Genomic DNA, 6,835 nt, shown 5'->3' on the forward strand with positions numbered 1-6,835 from the left:
AGCATTTTTCAGATAAGTATTTGCTATCTCTATGTCTGTAGCCCCTGGATGAGGGGTCCCCACCCAGGGAGAGTTCCCTGTGAATTCATTGAGACTGAAGGCAAGGGCAAGAAGTTGGGAATTAAGGAGGTTTATTCTCATGAATCGGTCTTTCCTCACTTGCACCAGCAGCCCGCTCAGCTCCCTCCCCATTCTCATTGCCACTAACACCAGCTGCCCAGCTCTGTCCGCTGCACTGCTGGAACTCCCTCTCCATGGCGCTGTCTCATCTCCCTGCCCCTCACACCAGAGGCACTCGGGGGCATCCCTGGTCATGGGCAGATTCTTAATATACCAGGAACAGAGGAGGGGAAAGAACTGGTGTTTCCTCACCACCCCTACCCTGGGTTGGCAGCCTCATGACTGGTCAGCCACTTTGCCCCCAGTAAATATCCCATAGATGTGCAAACAGGCTCAGATTATATATAGACAATGGGTGCTATTAAGGCCACGTGGGAATCTTGGTCAGAAATACTCATCCCACAGTGCCTTTGGTAAAAAGCTCATTTTGCCTATTTTTTAAATGAACTTTGGCTATTTCCCTTTTCTTCAAGAAAGATCAATGAGGCAACAAAGATGGATGGTAGAAGTTCACTCATTAAATATGAGTGACTTTGTTTAATGGATTTTTTTCAGTACTGCAAGATGTATCTTTTTCTTTTTTTGTGCTATGCACAATGCAATGGACACACCACTAATTTTTAAGACAAACGCACATTGACATAATCTCCATCTGTTTCTTAGTTTCAGATATTAAGTAACACCACAGTGTCTTGCTTTGTATTGTTTGCTTGCTTTCCTTGTCTATAATTGGTGAGGTGGAGCATATGGGGGACCAGATCAGGATGAACTGCACACTCAAAGCCCAGTGGGAAGAGAAAGAGGAGGGCAGTGATCAGGCTCCCCGAGTGATCTGGTCCCTGAGTATATCACAGGAGCTCACAGGTAATGACCCTCGTGGGCTAGTTTCCTCTTGTATAAAATTGGGGATTAGAAGTGACCCTACCGAGGGCCTTGAAAGAGGTGCCCATTCATTGTGCATCAGCTGCTCCTGCAGTCTTCATTGGCAAGTGGTGACATTCTGGGGCAAGGCACCCTTCCATCTGCCACAGACAGAAGGGGGCTGAAGGGCACTGCAATCTCCTAGTTCCACACCATCGAATCTTGAGTGACTCACTAGAGCTCCTGGAAGCAGTTTGCTGACTAATAGCAGGTGGTGATGGCATTCACCTTAGTCTCTGTGAGGATCAATAAAAGTAACAACAGCACTAACCTGTACCAGGATTCCAAGGTTTCCTTTTGCAGCATTTTCTCTTCGATTGTAACTGCCTCGGGAATTTCAAGGGTGTAGTCTGAAACTGGCCACCATATACAGAAGACAGGGAGAGACCAAAGAAAAGGCAGATCACTCCAGGTTGGTTGGTGGCAATTGTAAAGAGCAAAAGAACGTAGGAGGCTTGTTTTGAGTTGCTGCAAGACACATACTTTTCCATATTCACCTACCAAATCTTAAAAGTTTATATATAGGTCATTATTCCAGCCACAGTCCACAGGAGGAAAGCTGACTGCCTAGCCTGGTGGGTCATGTGACCCACAGTCCAGTAGCAGGCTTGTAAATGATGAGCTGTTCCCCGGGAAAGGATGTCAGGAAGCACCCCTGGCAAGACATTTGCGATTAATGATCCCCAGGTATCTTACTGTAAGTCCGGGGAGAGGAAATCCCAGGGCAAAATACTTCTGAAACCGAAAGCAGTCAAAGGGAGAAATAAAGTTTAAATTGCTTACTGCAGTCCAGCCCATCTCTCCTCCAGCAGAAGCAAAACGGGTCCCCCCTCACCTCTCAGGTACAATAAGCCCTCCATTGCCCAGGTAATTACCCACTGATATGGAGATGAACTTCTCCACCCCGGAGGAATCATGCAATACTTCTTTCCACCTCTGAACACCTATTGATACACAGATATACCAAAGCCAGGCGAGATATTCTGGAAATACTATAATTTTACCCACACTTCCTAAAAACAATCTCCATAAAAATTCTCTTGAGGGCTGCCCCATCGTCCCTTGTTTCCAAAGGCCTGGGGCAAGCTCCTGCACTGTCCAGATGACTTCAGGGAGGGCACACAGTATCCGGTGGCATGTGTGGACACCTGGAGGAAGTCTATCCTTTTTGTTTCTTTCTAGTTGTTGTGAGGAGAAAGCCTTTATGTCTCTACTACTACCTATTACTAATTTCCCCTTTCAAGAGGGAACAGGCCTAAGCAAGCCTCATGAGCTTCCCAGCACCTTCTAACATGTTTTAGTTAGAAGCTTGTTTTAATTAGTTCTCAGAAGTAATGTATTTACAATACATAGTGGGCAGCTTTTGAAAATTTTATTTTCATGGATCACTTAAAAGTTACTGTGAGCCATTTGCATCCAGAAGATACTCTCAAATAATCATATGGTCTTTGCCTGTTTACTTCCCAACTTCAGTTATTCCTTTGCCTTTTATTACCATGAACATTTATTAACGTAATATTCATATGATGAAGCCATAATCCTCTGTGACCATATTTGGAGAAGTTAAGGATTAAGTAGGTCAAATGAAGCCTTAAGGGTGGGAACCTACTCTCTTATGACTGGTCTCCTTGTAAGAGGAATAGACATCAGGCATGTGCTCAGAGAGAGAGAGAAGACCATAGGACACAGCAAGATGACCGTCCACAAGCCAAGGAGCGAGGCCTCAGGCCACCAAACCTGCTGAACCCCTCACCTAAGACTTCAAGCATCCAGAACTGTGAGAAAGTAAATTTCTGTTTAAGCCAAGCAGTCTATGGTGTTATGGCAGTCCTAGCAGACTAACACAACTGTCATGTAATGTGTTCTCTACAACAAATTAGTAAATAATGAGGCTCAATATCTAAAGAGATACAGTTAAGAGACAGATTTGGTATGTCTAAAAATGCTACAAAAGTATGTTATCTTTTTTTGAACTTGGGAAGATTTAGTTTGAGGCTTCCTAATTTGCTTCTACTGCTAGAAACCAAAACTTAACTCCAACTTGCAAAGTCCAAAAGAAGCATGGTAGTGAGAGTTGTGCTTTAAAACTCTCAGAATTACTCTTATTTCCTATAAGTGTGTTTGTAGGTTGTAGCTTAATGGGACAACAGGGTCAGACTTAGGCTCTTGTGATAACCAACCATGAAACTATACAGAATACAGCAGTGACTGCTTCCCGGATTGTGACCTTTGAGGGACAGATGCACAGCAGTTGCGGTGGAATCCCCTTTCCAGGACGCTTTCCAAACCTGCACAAGGAAGCAGAGGGTAGAGATGCAAGAGAGATAGGCAGGTAGCAGGAAACTGTAGATGAGTCCTCTGGGGGGGGGGCCTCCTTGGGCGGGATAGAAACTGACATTTTCCACCAGGCTTTTTCAGTCCCCCTCCCCAAAGAGTGGAGACCCTCCATATCACATCACAGGTCTGGTGCACATAGGTGTCACCAGCCACCAAATCCCAGATTCCTCCTCCAGAGACACCATCTTCACTGCTGGACCTTGCAGCTGAGATCCCGCTTCTCCCTCCAGAAATTGATGGCTCACCTTTAGCACCTGAACAGTGCAGTGTCCCACATGTTGAGACAATCTCGGGCAGATCTGCAGGGCAAGCTGCAGCCAGCACAATGTGCCCCTTTTGGACACTGTGTTGGGCACCACAGCCAAACCAGACCCCAAGCATCAGGATGGGGCAGTTCTGGTTTCTAGGTCTAGTACAGTGTCACCAACCTCCTAGCAATCATGAGATACTACCTGGTCCTGGTTCTCAGCCTTGGTGACTTTTGAGAGCAGCTGACCACCAAGAAGAAATTCTGAAGAACTCCAGTAGTTTCGTCCTCATGGTTTGGGAGGAGGGGCCCTGGATGAACCGAGGGGCTATTTGTAGGCTGGGAGCAGTTGCCCCACTGCATGGGGAACCTGGAGCATGCAGACAACAAAACAAAATGCAGGCTTCACAAAGAGGCAGTGTTAGGTCCACAAAGATGGGAGATAATGAGGTATTTTTTTTTGTAAAATGAGTACCTGTAGGTTGTCCAAGACATATTAGGTGAGAAAGTCAATTTATGAATCAGTATACAATGTGTGACTTGATTTTTTACTAGGAAAAACTTGTGTAAGCATATGTTTGAACTCACTGACATACACATAGAGTGATACACATATGTGCAGACACAGTTCTAAAATAATCTTATTACTGCAAACTTTGTTTTCTTCCAGGAGCTAGAATAATCAGAGACTATTCATATTCTTTTTTATAAGTACGTGTTATAGTACTAATTTAATTAAAATTTGACAATTTGTATATATTTAAAAGCTTTAGGAAATAAATGTACACTGATGCATCCATGCAACCTCATTGCAAAAGTCTTGGAGGTTGATAAGTTAATTACAAGAAACAGCGCCCTGGACACAATCACAGGAGAAGGATGGAATCTTCTTCATGTGCATCTTAATCACCTGGAACGTAAGACAACAGTTTCTAGGGTCTGAATCCCAGATTGCCTGATTCAGTTGATTTGGGTTCAGAACCGAGAGGATGCATGTCCAATGAGGCCCCAGGTGGCACGGCGAAGATCCAAGAATCAAACTAGGTAAACGGGGGCTGCATGAAGTCCTGCTTAGTTCATGGCATGTCCACCAAGGTGAACAATTGTAGGCCTAAGTTTTTTCACCCACATTCCCTGAGTGTCTACAGTGAGCAAAGTAGATGAATAGCCATCTGGGAGTCCCAGACTCCTGCCCCCTGTGCTGCTGCTGAACCCCACGAGTGCTCCACCCACTAAAGACAGTCATCTGCTGCTGCTTCCATGAGCTTACCCAAAAAATACCCACATGGCACATCTCTCATCTCCTTAAAGTGTCTCAATGGCCCTCTTATTAAGGAGAACCCCTCCTGCCTCCTTACTGGGTTAATGCTACATTTCATACTATATTTCTCAGGACACACACCTTGTCTTGTTTTCATTGTTACTACCGCATGCTAACTTACTCTGTAATTTCATAATTTTCCTTCATATAACCTACCTGTGCTCTTTGAAGAATGTAAGCTTCATGAGGACAGGGTTTTCTCTCTTTTCTGTGTCCAGGTGTCTCCCATTGACCTACAGCAGTGCTTGAAACCAAGTATTTACTCAGTGAACATTTGTGAGAGCTGTGAATAACTGACATCTCAGCTTCTTGTTCATTTTCACTAATCTGGCAGCTATAAGTGTCCTCTTCAACTCTCCCTCCAAGCTGGTATTGCTTAATGTTTTCAATAATAAAAGCCCTACTAGGAATTCTCTATGATCTTAATTTTCTTCAAAGTTCCCTGATATATCCACACAGCTGTTTCTGACCTGTGTTTGAATAACTGCATAAACTCTATTACTGATTTCTGAAAATTGCATTTCAAAACTTTTTTTGAGGTAATCTCAGTTCCCCATGAAGAGCTGTCCTTGCAGTTACTGGAAAATGATAATCACTTTCCAACAAAGAGAGAAGAACATGTGATTCAAATGTTCTGTACATCAAGGAGTTCAGATGCTTGGACTGTGAAAGTTGTAGTCATTGACCCTTTTCAAAATAGCATAGCAATAGTTGGGGGAAGAGAGGGAGGGTGCGTTTTGTAGTGGTCTCCGTACTGATGCGATCATCTGAGGCTGAGGTACTCACCCGGAGAGTAGTACCTGTAGCAAGCCCTCACAGACCAGTGTTGTGGCTGAACCAGCCCTTGTGATTATGTTGCAGGATGCTCCTCAGCAAAACCATCGAGTAACTTTAAATAAACAAGGTTTGTTACTCACAGGTTCTGAAGGAAACACGGCTCCTTCAAGGGCCACACAAGGAGGTCACCAGTTGAAAGAGGGAGGGAGCATGAATCTGTGGTTCTGCTTTTATTTATAAGGGTTCTTTTTTCTTTATAACGGTGGGCTGCCTAGGGCTTCATGGGTTCACTTGGGAAAATATAAAACGTAAAACCTGGGATTAGGGCACTGGGAGGAAAAAACAGGGTCACTGGTAGTCAGTTATCTAGGTTACCCAGGACTTTAATAAAGGGCCACTTCGTGGGTGAGACAGCCTGGTTTCTTGCCTACTTGTTTTACTAGTAGCTGTGTCGTGTGTCACTTAGCTGGCAATATGTTTATTCTGTTTGGATGTCTTTCAAATGGATGCTTGGCAATCAAAAGCTTATTGTTGGGCATTTCCACCCCAGGGAGGGATCAACAGGCAAAGCACAGAGAATTTTTAGATAAGTGAAAGTTCTCCATAGGATGTTATAATGGTGGATACATGTGATTATACATTTGTCCAAACCCATAGAATGTGCACCAAGAGTGAACGCTTATGTAAAATGTTATGATTATATCTGAATGATTGTGGAACGATACGGCCATTTCCATAAGCAGGTATGGAAGACTCTCAGTATATTTATTCCCTGGGAGCAGGCTGAGCTTTACGGAGTGAAACAGCGCCGCCTCTCCGACTTCGCGAGGAGGGTAGCCCCCGCCTCCCCTAAGGCAGGGAAACCTCGCTCCGCTCCCCTCTGGAGGCCCCGCAGACGGCTCTCGGTGGGAGGGGATGGCGCGCCCGGGCACCGCCTTCGGAGCGCGGGGGCTACGTTACCCAGAAGCCCGTGCGCCAAGAGGCGAGCGTGAGGAGCCATCGTCGGCTCAGGATGACGGACTTCCGTGAATGTGCGTCGCGACGGGAGGTACTTCCGGCCCTCGTGACGACCCGCAGTGCTGCGCGTGGGAGCGGGAGGGCGGAGTTGGGAT

Source organism: Manis pentadactyla (assembly GCF_030020395.1).
Source record: "Manis pentadactyla isolate mManPen7 chromosome 15 unlocalized genomic scaffold, mManPen7.hap1 SUPER_15_unloc_1, whole genome shotgun sequence".
Taxonomy (NCBI): domain Eukaryota; kingdom Metazoa; phylum Chordata; class Mammalia; order Pholidota; family Manidae; genus Manis; species Manis pentadactyla.